The sequence below is a fragment of the Salvelinus fontinalis genome, chromosome 7, assembly GCF_029448725.1.
Source record: "Salvelinus fontinalis isolate EN_2023a chromosome 7, ASM2944872v1, whole genome shotgun sequence".
Lineage (NCBI taxonomy): Eukaryota > Metazoa > Chordata > Actinopteri > Salmoniformes > Salmonidae > Salvelinus > Salvelinus fontinalis.
This window is the reverse complement of record NC_074671.1, coordinates 57,566,340-57,580,853: the sequence shown is the minus strand read 5'-3', so window position 1 is coordinate 57,580,853 and position 14,514 is coordinate 57,566,340. Positions and strand designations below refer to the sequence as shown.

The 14,514-nt window shown below is 43.0% G+C and overlaps 1 protein-coding gene across 1 annotated transcript in view; it reads right to left on the bottom strand.

Annotated features, from left to right (window-relative positions):
* The window catches only part of cab39l (calcium binding protein 39-like), a 21,094-nt gene extending 6,580 nt beyond the window's left edge, over positions 1–14,514 (bottom strand). The window contains exon 1 of the mRNA XM_055930000.1: positions 14,275–14,514. The gene's annotated coding sequence lies outside the window, so the exon portion shown is untranslated. The remainder of the gene's footprint in view (positions 1–14,274) is intronic.

The window sequence follows — 14,514 nt, the reverse complement described above, 5'->3', positions numbered from 1 at the left end:
CAGCTTGCAGCTAGCTAGCACCCAGTACCGAAGCTATCCCCTAACGCCACTGCCACGAAGCTAGCACCAGTTAGCAAACAAAATTCTACAATACCTCTTTCGCCATCTGGCTTGGATTCTCTGTCGACACGGCGCGACGCCACACCACCACGTCTGGTCTGCCGACGAATACTCCATCCGCTGTGCCCTCAAACGGCCACCGTCGGAGCAGACCACCCCCGGGCTACTAACTTTAAACGCCGCGTGCTAGCGTGGTGACGGCTTCCCTACTCCATCCACTGCTCCCCCCTGGACACTATGATCACTTGGCTACATAGCTGATGCCTGCTGGACTGTCCATTAATCACGGTACTCCATTCTGTTTATCTGTCGGCCCCAGCCGCGAACTCAGGCTCTGTGTGTAGTTAATCCGACCCTCTCTGCCTAGTCATCGCCATTTTACCTGCTGTTGTTGTGTTAGCTGACTAGTTGCTGTTGTCTCACCTGTTGTTTTAGCTAGCTCTCCCAATCAAGACCTGCGATTACTTTATGCCTTACTATATGTCTCTCTCGAATATCAATATGCCTTGTATACTGTTGTTCGGGTTAGTTATCATTGTTTCAGTTCACAACGGAGCCCGTAGTTCCACTCCTAATACCTCTGATACCTCCTTTGTCCCACCTCCCACACATGCGGTGACCTCACCCATTATAACCAGCATGTCCAGAGATACAACCTCTCTTATCATCACCCAGTGCCTGGGCTTACCTTCGCTGTACCCGCACCCCACCATACCCGTCTGCACATTATGCCCGGAATATATTCTACCATGCCCAGAAATCTGCTCCTTTTATTCCTTGTCCCCAACGCTCTAGGCGACCAGTTTTGATAGCCTTTAGCCGCACCCTCATCCTACTACTCCTCCTCTGTTCCTCGGGTGATGTGGAGGTAAACCCAGGCCCTGCATGTCCCCAGGCACCCTCATTTGTTGACTTCTGTGATCGAAAAAGCCTTGGTTTCATGCATGTCAACATCAGAAGCCTCCTCCCTAAGATTGTTTTACTCACTGCTTTAACACACTCTGCCAACCCTGATGTCCTTGCCGTGTCTGAATCCTGGCTTAGGAAGGCCACCAAAAATGCTGAGACTTCCATACCCAACTATAACACTTTCCGTCAAGATAGAACTGCCAAAGGGGGAGGAATTGCAATCTACTGCAGAGATAGCCTGCAAAGTTCTGTCATACTTTCCAGGTCTATGCCCAATAAGTCCGAACTTCTAATTTTAAAAATGAATCTCTCCAGAAATAAGTCTCTCACTGTTGCCGCCTGCTACCGACCCCCCTCAGCTCCCAGCTGTGTCCTGGACACCATCTGTGAATTGATCGCCCCCCATCTAGCTTCAGAGTTTGTTCTGTTAGGTGACCTAAACTGGGATATGCTTAACACCCCGGCAGTCCTACAATCTAAGCTAGATGCCCTCAATCTCACACAAATCATCAAGGAACCCACCAGGTACAACCCTAAATCCGTAAATATGGGCACCCTAATAGACATTATCCTGACCAACTTGCCCTCCAAATACACCTCTGCTGTCTTCAATCAGGATCTCAGCGATCACTGCCTCATTGCCTGTATCCGCTACGGGTCTGCGGTCAAACGACCACCCCTCATCACTGTCAAACGCTCCCTAAAACACTTCTGCGAGCAGGCCTTTCTAAATCGACCTGGCCCGAGTATCCTGGAAGGATATTGACCTCATCCCGTCAGTTGAGGATGCCTGGTCATTCTTTAAAAGTAACTTCCTCACCATCTTAGACAAGCATGCTCTGTTCAAAAAATGCAGAACTAAGAACAGATATATACCCCTTGGTTCACTCCAGACCTGACTGCCCTCGACCAGCACAAAAACATCCTGTGGGTAACTGCAATTGCATTGAATAGTCCCCGCGATATGCAACTGTTCAGGGAAGTCAGGAACCAATACACGCAGTCAGTCAGGGAAGCAAAGGCCAGCTTTTTCAAGCAGAAATTTGCATCCTGTAGCTCTAACTCCAAAAAGTTCTGGGACACTGTAAAGTCCATGGAGAACAAGAGCACCTCCTCCCAGCTGCCCACTGCACTGAGGCTAGGTAACACGGTCACCACCGATAAATCCGTGATAATCGAAGACTTCAACGAGCATTTCTCAACGGCTGGCCATGCCTTCCTCCTGGCTACTCCAACCCTGGCCAACAGCTCCGCACCCCCCCCCCCCCCCCCCCCGCTGCTACTCGCCCAAGCCTCCCCAGCTTCTCCTTTACCCAAATCCAGATAGCAGATGTTCTGAAAGAGCTGCAAAACCTGGACCCATACAAATCAGCTGGGCTTGACAATCTGGACCCTCTATTTCTGAAACTGTCCGCCGCCATTGTCACACCCCCTATTTCCAGCCTGTTCAACCTCTCCTTCGTATCATCTGAGATCCCCAAGGATTGGAAAGCTGCCGCGGTCATCCCCCTCTTCAAAGGGGGAGACACCCTGGACCCAAACTGTTACAGACCTATATCCATCCTGCCCTGCCTATCTAAGGTCTTCGAAAGCCAAGTCAACAAACAGATCACTGACCATCTCGAATCCCACCGTACCTTCTCCGCTGTGGAATCCGGTTTCCGAGCCGGTCACGGGTGCACCTCAGCCACGCTCAAGGTACTAAACGATATCATAACCGCCATTGATAAAAGACAGTACTGTGCAGCCGTCTTCATCGACCTGGCCAAGGCTTTCGACTCTGTCAATCACCATATTCTTATCGGCAGACTCAGTAGCCTCGGTTTTTCTAATGACTGCCTTGCCTGGTTCACCAACTACTTCGCAGACAGAGTTCAGTGTGTCAAATCGGAGGGCATGTTGTCCGGTCCTCTGGCAGTCTCTATGGGGGTACCACAGGGTTCAATTCTCGGGCCAACACTCTTCTCTGTATATATCAATGATGTTGCTCTTGCTGCGGGCGATTCCCTGATCCACCTCTACGCAGACAACACCATTCTGTATACTTCTGGCCCTTCCTTGGACACTGTGCTATCTAACCTCCAAACGAGCTTCAATGCCATACAACACTCCTTCCGTGGCCTCCAACTGCTCTTAAATGCAAGTAAAACTAAATGCATGCTTTTCAACCGTTCGCTGCCTGCACCCACACGCCAGACTAGCATCACCACCCTGGACGGTTCCGACCTAGAATATGTGGACATCTATAAGTACCTAGGTGTCTGGCTAGACTGCAAACTCTCCTTCAAGACTCATATCAAACATCTCCAATCCAAAATCAAATCGAGAGTCGGCTTTCTATTTCGCAACAAAGCCTCCTTCACTCACGCCGCCAAACTTACCCTAGTAAAATTGACTATCCTACCGATCCTCGACTTCGGCGATGTCACCTACAAAATAGCTTCCAATACTCTACTCGGCAAACTGGATGCAGTTTATCACAGTGCCATCCGTTTTGTTACTAAAGCACCTTATACCACCCACCACTGCGACCTGTATGCTCTAGTTGGCTTGCCCTCGCTGCATGTTCGTCGTCAGACCCACTGGCTCCAGGTCATCTACAAGGCTATGCTAGGTAAAGCGCCGCCTTATCTCAGTTCACTGGTCACGATGGCAACACCCACCCGTAGTACGCGCTCCAGCAGGTGTATCTCACTGATCATCCCTAAAGCCAAAACCTCATTTGGCCGCCTTTCCTTCCAGTTCTCTGCTGCCTGCGACTGGAACGAATTGCAAAAATCTCTGAAGTTGGAGACTTTTATCTCCCTCAACTTTAAACATCTGCTATCTGAGCAGCTAACCGATCTCTGCAGCTGTACATAGTCCATCGGTATATAGCCCACCCAATTTACCTACCTCATCCCCATACTGTTTTCACTTATTTACTTTTCTGCTCTTTTGCACACCAGTATCTCTATTTGCACATGATCATCTGATGATTTATCACCCCAGTGTTAATCTGCTAAATTGTAATTATTCGCTCCTATGGCCTATTTATTGCCTACCTCCTCATGCCTTTTGCACACATTGTATTTAGATTCTCTTTTCTTTCTTTTTTCCCCAACTATGTTATTGACTTGTTTATTGTTTACTCCATGTGTAACTCTGTGTTGTTGTCTGTTCGCACTGCTATGCTTTATCTTGGCCAGGTCGCAGTTGCAAATGAGAACTTGTTCTCAACTAGCCTACCTGGTTAAATAAAATAAATAAAAATGCTTCTCATTTTCTCAGATAGGATAGGACACGGTTTTGATCTGAGAATCCTTCGGGAGAATACATACACACACTACCGTTCAAAAGTTTGGGGTCACTTAGAAATGTCCCTGTTTTGAAAGAAATGTCCCTGTTTTAAAAAAAATCATTTTTTTTGTCCATTAAAATAACATCAAATTGATCAGAAATACAGTGTAGACATTGTTAATGTTGTAAATGACTATTGTAGCTGGAAACGGCTGATATTTCATGGAATATCTACATAGGCGTACAGAGGCCCATTATCAGCAACCAGCACTCCGGTGTTTCTCTGGAACGTTGTGTTTGCTAATCCAAGTTTATAATTTGAATAATAGGCTAATTGATCATTAGAAAACCATTTTGCAATTATGTTAGCACAGCTGAAAACTGTTGAGCTGATTAAAAGAAGCAATAAATCTGGTCTTCTTTGGACTAGTTGAGTATCTGGAGCATCAGCATTTGTGGGTTCGATTACAGGCTCAAAATGGCTAGAATCAAATAACTTTCTTCTGAAACTCATCAGTCTATTCTTGTTCTGAGAAACGAAGGCTATTCCATGCTTACAAACACTACAGGAAAGTATCCGTACCCATTGAATGCAGTGATCACAATATAGTGGCTATATCCAGGAAAGCCAAAGTTCCAACAGCTGGCCTAAAATTGTGTATAAGAGATTTAGCTGTGACTTATGTGGATGATGTTAAAAATATTTTTGGGTCTGATGTGATTAATGAGTAGCATCCAGACACTGCACTTGATGAATTTATGAAATTGCTTCTTCCAATTATTGATAAACACACACCTGTTAACAAACTGACTGTTAAGGCTTCATGGGCTGATGAGGAATTGAAAAACTGTATGGTTGAAAGAGATGGGGCAAAAGGAGTGGCTGCACATCTGACTGGCTGACTTACTGCAAATTGAGAAATGTGACTAAACTCAACAAAAAGAAGAAACTGCATTATGAAGTGAAGATCAAAAATATAAAGAATGATGGAATAACTTTAAATTAATTTATGGGCAGAAAGACAAATTTCATCTAATCAAATGGCTTATTCATCACAAAACCACTTAATTTGCCAATTATTTTGAATCATTACTTCATTGGCAAAGTGGGCAAACTTAGGCAGGAAATGCCAACAACGAACAATGAGCCATCATTAATGCATAAAAAAAACAAATAATGAAAGAAAAGCATTGCAAGTTTGAATTTTGTAAAGTTAGTGTGGGAGAGGTGGAAAAAATTAATGTTATCGATCAATAATGACAAACCTCATGGCATTTACCACTTAGATGGAAAGCTACTGAGGATGGTAGGGGACTCTATAGCCACTCCTATCTGTCATATCTTTAATCTGAGCCTAGAGGAAAGTCTTCGTTCTCAGGCCTGGAGGGAAGCCAAAATAATTCCACTACCCAAGAGTGGTAAAGCGGCCTTTACTTGTTCAAACAGCAGACCTATAAGCTTGCTGCAAACTGTTGGAAAAAATAGTGTTTGACCAAATACATTGCTATTTCGCTGTAAACAAACTAACAACAGACTTTCAGCATGCTTATAGAGAAAGAAACTCAACATATACTGCACTGACAAATGATAATATGAAGATTGTGGGAGCTGTACTGTTAGATTTCAGTGCTGCCTTTGATATTATTGACCATAAACTGTTGTTGAACCCCAGCTCAGCCTTCAACCTCCGTTCTAAATCCACGATATGGCAATCTAATATAAAACAAGGGTTTTCTTTAAATGGAAGCTTCTCTAATGTCAAACATGTAAAGTGTGGTGTACCGCAGGGCAGCTCTCTAGGCCCTCTACTCTTTGTTTTTGAAAATCCCAAATTGTTTGCATAGTCAATTTACACAAGCTCTGACACACACTTACCCCACCAGACATGCCACCAGGGGTCTTTTCACTTTCCCCAAATCCAGAACAAATTCAAGAAAACGTAAAGTATTATATAGAGCCATTATTGCATGGAACTCCATTCCATCTCGTATTGCTCAAATAAACAGAAAACCCGCTCGCCCCTATTTGACCTAGATAGTTTGTGTATGCATTGATATGTAGGCTACTTGTGCCTTTATTTTTTTTATGTAGTTCTGTCCTTGCTGTTCTTGTCTATTAATGTTCTGTATTATGTCATGTTTCAAGTTGTGTGGCCCCCAGGAAGAGTAGCTGCTGCTTTTGCAACAGCTAATGGGGATGCTAATGAAATCCCAAAATACCACTGCGGTCCAGCTCATCCCAAACCATCTCAATTGGGTTGAGGTCAGGTGATTATGGAGGCCAGGTCCTGTAATGCAGCACTCCATCACTCTCCTTCTTGGTCAAATATCCCTTACACAGTCTGGAGGTGTGTTGGGTCATTGTCCTGTTGAAAAACAAATGATAGTCCCACTAAGTGCAAACCAGATGGGATGGCATATTGCTGCAGAATGCTGTGGTAGCCATGCTGGTTAAGTGTCACCAGAAAAGCATCCCCACACCATCACACCTCCTCCTCCATGCTTCATGGTGGGAACCACACATGCAGAGATCATCCGTTCACCTACTCCGTATCTCACAAAGACAGAGCGGTTGGAACCAAAAATCTCAAATTTGGACTCCGACCAAAGGACTGATTTCCACTGGTCTAATTTCCATTGCTCGTGTTTCTTGGCCCAAGCAAGTCTCTTATTGGTTTACCTTTAGTAGTGGTTTCTTTGCAGAAATTCAACCATAAAGGCCTGATTCACACAGTCTCCCCTGTACAGTTGATGTTGAGATGTGTCTGCTACTTGAAATCTGAAGCATTTATTTGGGCTGCAATCTGAGTTGCAGTTAACTCTAATGAACTTGTCCTCTGCAGCAGAGGTAACTCTGCGTCTTCCTTTCTTGTGGCGGTCCTCATGAGAGCCAGTTTCATCATAGTGCTTGGTTTTTGCGACTGCACTTGAAGAAACTTTCAAAGTTCTTGAAATGTTCCGAATTGACGGACCTTCACGTCTTAAAGTAATGATGGACTGTCGTTTCTCTTTGCTTATTTGAGCTGTTCTTGCCATAATATGGACTTGGTCTTTTACCAAATAGGGCTATCTTCTGTATACCCCCCTACCTTGTCACAACACAACTGATTGGCTCAAATGCATTAAGAAGGAAAGAAATTCCACAAATTAGCTTTTAACAAGGCACACATGTTAATTGAAATGCATTCCAGGTGACTACCTCATGAAGCTGGTTGAGATAATGCCAAGAGTCTGTAAGCTATGATCCCTTATTGTCACTTCTTAAATCCACTTCAAATCAATATAGATGAAGGGGAGGAGACAGGGTGAAGAAGGATTTTTAAGCCTTGGGACAATTGAGACTGATTGTCTATGTTTGCCATTCAGAGGGTGAATGGGCAAGACAACAGATTGAAGTGCCTTTGAACGGGGTATGGTAGTAGGTGCCAGGCACAGTGGTTTGGGTCAAGAACTGCAACGCTGCTGGGTTTTTCACACAACAGTTTCCTGTGTGTTTCAAGAATATTCCACCACACAAAGGACATCTAGCCAACTTGACACAACTCTGGGAAGCATTGGAGTCAACATGGTCCAGCATCCCTGTGGAACGCTTTCGACACCTTGTACAGTCCATGCCCCAAAGAATTGAGGTGCAAGCCAATATTAGGAAGGTGTTCTTAATGTTTTGTACACTCAGTGTATATTACACATTATAAACTGGGTGGTTCGAGCCCTGAATGCTGACAACTGTGGTATATCACAACATATTTTTACTGTTCTAATTACGTTGGTAGCCAGTTTATAATAGCAATAACGCACCTCGGGGGTTTGTGGTATATGATCAATAAACCACGGCTAAGGGTTGTATCCAGGCACTCTACATTGCGTTTTTGCATAAGAACAGCTTTTAGCCGTGGTATATACCACACCCCCTCGAGCCTGATTGCTTAATTATACCATAAATTAGTGTACCACAGGCATTTCTCCCCTTACTTGCCATGGGGTGCATCTCAATAGTCTGAAGTATCTTCTTCTAATCTCCTCTCGTTCATCTACATTGATGTGAAATAAACAAACAAAAGCCTGCATTCCCTGTGGGTGTCCCAGACCAGGACTGAAGAACATTAGTAGTGATGGAGGAGAGGAGACAAGGAGAGGAAGGCAACTGTATTGAGATACACCCACAGAAAGAAGAGTGCAGTCTTCCCCCTGGGATCTAGCAGTGATTTATAAAAGGGCATAAGCAATACCGCTTACGCCGAGTCAGACTACACTCTGCACACCTCACTGCATTCAGCATGGTTGTCATGACGACAAAACAAAAGGCAGCCAGACGACAGATAATAGGTGTGTGCGTTTCATCACTCAAGAGGATGTCTCAACAATGTGCGTCCGAAATACTGAAATAGCCTACTCATGGCCAGTGCAAAGTTAGGCCAACTCCGTTTGAGATTTAGGATCCCAATGGTTCGCCATGTTGGCACCTAGAGTTCTAATACAGTTTACATTCTACGAGAGAGAGCGAGAGAGGGGGTGAGTGAGAGTGGGGGTGAGTATAACTTGTGACTGTTAATCCTTAGTGCTGAGCGTGACGGTATTACCTCCATTCCTCCCAGAACAGAACAGACAGACTGATGCCAGGAGCTTGTCACTTTGATCACAGTCCAGAGCAGGAGACTAGTCAGTGGACTGCATCGCTCACAGCCTTGCACATCATGTAGAGCAGATGGGATTTCCTATTCCTATTTTCTTCATGCAAGAGAATGTCTGTTCTACACTATCCATTTCTATCTGGATGTTTGGTATGCTTGCAGTCACCCATGAAAAAGCCCCAGCGCAAGACGCAGGACAGTGAACCCAAGAAAATCCTATTCCTATCCCACTCACTGACTACAAGCAAGAAAGAAGCCCCCTCTCTACCTCAACCCTGCTCTCCCCACCCAGACCTGCTCAGAAAACTGCATTTCCCATGAAGCTGTGAGGTAAACACAGTATAAGTAGTATCTTTGTCTCTGCATTGTTGGAAAAGGACCTGGAAGTAAGCATTTCACTGTTAGTCTACACCTGTTGTTTACGAAGCATGTGATAAATAACGTTTGATTTGATTAACGCAACTTTAATAACAACCCATAAATCAGAATGAAACAGGAATGAGGCTAAATGTCTCTGGACAGGCAACTGCATGAGTTCATAATGGAAGGGATAATCCTGATTCAGACACGCCACAACATGCTCAACCAGGAAATAAAAGGCTGCTAGCCTACTTTATAAACATACCACGAAGCCTACGGATATGAGGAGCAATTGGATGAAACTAAGGGGCCTGGATGTAGCCTAGGCCTAGTTGGACACAATTCACAGACTTGGGTTCATTATCGGACCTCTAGTAACACATTAGGGGCCTACAGTATGCAATATTTTACAAATAAACTGATTTTCCCTGGATTATCTGTAACCTTAACCTGGTCTAATGTAGCCTAGAAGGACAGAGTTAGGTAACAAAAATATCCTATCTATACAATCTACAGTATATGTGATCCTTTTTAGAGCATGGTGCTTGTGATGCCAGGGTAGGGGTTTCGATTCCAGTGACCACCCATACGTAAAATATATGCACGCATGACTAAATTGCTTTGGATAAAAGCATCTGTTAAATGGCATATATTTATATTGATTTCCCCCATGCTAGATTACGGAGACGTAATTTATAGATCGGCAGGTAAGGGTGCTCTCGAGCGGCTAGATGTTCTTTACCATTCAGCCATCAGATTTGCCACCAATGCTCCTTAAAGAACACATCACTGCACTCTATACTCCTCTGTAAACTGGTCGTCTCTGTATACCCGTCGCAAGACCCACTGGTTGATGCTTATTTATAAAAACCCTCTTAGGCCTCACTCCCCCCTATCTGAGATATCTACTGCAGCCCTCATCATCCACATACAACACCCGTTCTGACAGTCACATTCTGTTAAAGGTCCCCAAAGCACACACATCCCTGGGTCGCTCCTCTTATCAGTTCGCTGCAGCTAGCGACTGGAACGAGCTGCAACGAACAATCAAACTGAACAGTTTTATCTCAATCTCTTCATTCAAAGACTCAATCATGAACACTCTTACTGACAGTTGTGGCTGTTTTGCGTGATGTATTGTTGTCTCTACCTTCTTGCCCTTTGTGCTGTTTTCTGTGCCCAATAATGTTTGTACCATGTTTTGTGTTGCTACTGTGTTATCACGTGTTACTGCCTTGCTATGTTGTTGTCTTAGGTCTCTCTTTATGTAGTGTTGTCTCTCTTGTCGTAATGTGTGTTTTGTCCTATTATTATATTTGATTTATCTTTAATCCCAGCCCCTGTCCCCGCAGGAGGCCTTTTGGTAGGCCGTCATTGTAATTAAGAATTTGTTTTAACTGACTTGCCCAGTTAAATAAAGGTTAAATAAATATATTTTAAAAAATAAGGAGGAATCCTTTTAGCCTTTCCTAAAGGGAGTGCTTGTATTTCTTGTCATGGGCCTAGAACAGCAAGGTTGTTATCCTATACTGACACTGGAGCTGGGACGATAAACTGAAAATGATCGACACCGACCACTTATCGCGAACATTTTGCTGATATCGGTCAATACATAAATAACCTATAGGGTCCTACTAGAGAAATGGGAATTATGAAATTAAATAAGTTTGCTAATATGGGTTATTGTTTATGGGACAAGTGATTGCTACAACATTCAAAGTAGTTGTGTTAGTTTTAAGGGTAATAAAATAAAAAAATAACTGTGGTACACATGAAATGTTATAAGCGTATCGTTAAATGTATTGTTATCGTGATAATTCAATGAATTTAGCTTGATATGGATTTTTAGCCATATCGCCCAGCGCTAACTGACACGCTGGTATTACAATTAAATAAACTAACCTCATCTAACCGATACCCTGGTATTACATAGCATATTAAATTAACCTCATCTAACCGATACCCTGGTATTACATAGCATATTAAACTAACCTCATCTAACCGATACCCTGGTATTACATAGCATATTAAACTAACCTCATCTAACCGATACCCTGGTATTACATAGCATATTAAACTAACCTCATCTAACCGATACCCTGGTATTACATAGCATATTAAACTAACCTCATCTAACCGATACCCTGGTATTACATAGCATATTAAACTAACCTCATCTAACCAGTACCCTGGTATTACATAGCATATTAAACTAACCTCATCTAACCGATACCCTGGTATTACATAGCTTATTAAATGAACCTCATCTAACCGATACCCTGGTATTACATAGCTTATTAAATGAACTAACCTCATCTAACCGATGCCCTGGTATTACATAGCATATTAAACTAACCTCATCTAACCGGTACCCTGGTATTACATAGCATATTAAACTAACCTCATCTAACCAACACCCTGGTATTACATGGCTTATTAAATTAACCTCATCTAACCGATACCCTGGTATTACATAGCTTATTAAATGAACCTCATCTAACCGATACCCTGGTATTACATAGCTTATTAAATGAACTAACCTCATCTAACTGATACCCTGGTATTACATGGCTTATTAAATGAACCTCATCTAACCAACACCCTGGTATTACATAGCTTATTAAATTAACCTCATCTAACCGATACCCTGGTATTACATAGCATATTAAATTAACCTCATCTCACCAAATATCTAGCATTGGTTGATTAGATGTGAAACTGGAAAATAGTTGATCTACAGCCAGGCAAGTTAGCTGACAACGTCACAAAAACAATGCACTAACTCTTTTTGACTCTATGCATACACACTGGACTCTACCCACACAGACACTCCAACACATACACACTGGACTCTACCCACACAGACACTCCAACACATACACACTGGACTCTACCCACACAGACACTCCAACACATACACAAGCTCACAGGCACACTGTCGCCACACACTCATCACATATCATCTATCCTGTTAACAAGTCACTTTACCCCTACCTATAAGTACATATCTACCTCGATTACCTCGTAACCCTGCACATCGGCTCGGTACTGGTACCCCATGTATATAGCCAAGCCATCATTGCTCATTGTGGATTTATTCCTTGTGTCACAATTTGTTCTACTTTATTGTATTCTGCATTGTTGGGAAGGCCCCGTAAGCATTTCACTGTTAGTCTACACCTGTTGTTTACTAAGCATGTGACAATAAAAATAAGTTTACATGCCATCGATCCATTGATTCTAAGCCAACCCCGCCTGTTTTGCTCCATGGTTGCGAATGCATAGATTTTTTTGCTAAACAAGCTATAGGGAGTAATTTATGGAGCTATAGGGAGTCATTTATGGAGCTATTGGGAGTCATTTATGGAGCTATTGGGAGTCATTTATGGAGCTATTGGGAGTCATTTATGGAGCTATTGGGAGTCATTTATGGAGCTATTGGGAGTCATTTATGGAGCTATTGGGAGTCATTTATAAATTATGAGAATGGTTACGGTAGTAGGAGAGAGAGACTGAAGCAGGAGAGGAGAGAGGTACTGCCCTTCACAGGGCCTGACATGATTCCATCTCCATCAGTCAAGATGGAGTCCAGTCCCAGAGCTCCATGAACAAACACACTCACAACCTCATCACAGAAAGAATAGAGACAGAACAACTCAGAACTCTCAGACTGAACGCAAACGGAACCCAGACAAAACAAAAAGACTGATAGAACACTCCAATGAGTTGTTCTATTTCAGGGAATGTTCTGCAGCCATTTTGCCTGCTATCTTTATCATCAAACCACCATCATCATTCTGGCCTCTAATCACCTCTAACCACAGATAGAGGGTCAGATATTTTCCAACCCCTAATGGTGAAGGCTATGATTGGGGGTAGGGTAATCTGGTCCTAGATCTGTGGTTAGAGCCAACACACAGTACATGATGCTGCTGCTGAAATAAAACTCCCATAAGGCCTAGAGTTACCTAAAGTGTCACTGAGCATCATGATTGTCCCTGCACTGACTACATCACTGATGACATAAGCCTATGCAGCTTGTCAGACATGTCATAGGGTACTCTTTTAAAAAAATGGTGAGACACAATCTATCCTATGTGAGGTGCAGTCTGGGTGACAGTTGTTCGCACCTGGTCTAAGATTGTGAATGTTGGTAGCCAATCTAACACTTTCAAAACATAAATTTACATCACACATCCTGTCTAATGACACGGGCTTTCTGATTTAAAAATATGGAGGCACAAATAATTATGCATTAAAGCTGGAGAACACCAAACTAGTCTGGCTGGATAAATACATAAATAAATGAATAATAACAAAACAAGGAGCCAAACTAAAAATGTAACATGGTAGGTCAAGGTCCAATGTCTTAAAATTAAGAAATTATTTGTAAGACGAACATTTCGATTAGGTTGTTACTGTATGCCTAATAGAGAATGACTGCTGACTAGACAGACTAGCAGCCTATGCGACGGTCTCTCTCCGTCTTCACTGTTCATTGGTGTTCCTATCCTACTGCACGGAAAGCTAAGCTCTGCTAGTGCTAAAGCAAAACAAACACTGTACAAACAAAGCCAGACTTGACACATTCGATGCGTGACATTACGCATACACACTCTACTTGTCCTGTGTGTTAAAGGACCATCAAACATGTTTAGGGAAGAGCGTTCCCGGGTGAAGGCTTCACATGACATGGAGATTAATGTAGACACGCAGAAATAAAACAAATAAGACATGTGCGAATATGTCAACTATGGGATACACCCGTTTGGGGTTTTAAACTCCCTTTATCAGAATGGATGTCACATGCATAAATCGTACCGTTTTAGCAGCTAATGGTTTTACAGAAAAGCAGCTAAACAGATTGGCAATGGCTGTATTTAATTCAAGTAGAAAGATTGTTTCAAACTTGAATCGATTGAATACAATGTTTAGGGCAGCATCAATTTGAAACATTTGAACAATAATCGTGGGATACAATTGCCTAACTTTACCTAGCTAGCTCGTAAGGATCTAATAAATTACGAATACTTACGGTGCAAGAGTCTATTTTGTATTTTTTCTCTCGGATGTCTTAGCTGCTGTCTCGATTCTCAATGTAACCGAGCAGCTTTTTCTGGTCACGCCAGCGGTGTGTTGTATGCTGGGCAAAACGTCAGTATGTGCGAATTAAAATGTACGGAATCTTTTAAGAAGGCAGTGCAGAATTCCATTTGGTCTGATTCGATATGAGCCACAGTCCCGGGATAGGCGGCGCACACTGAATATTTATCTA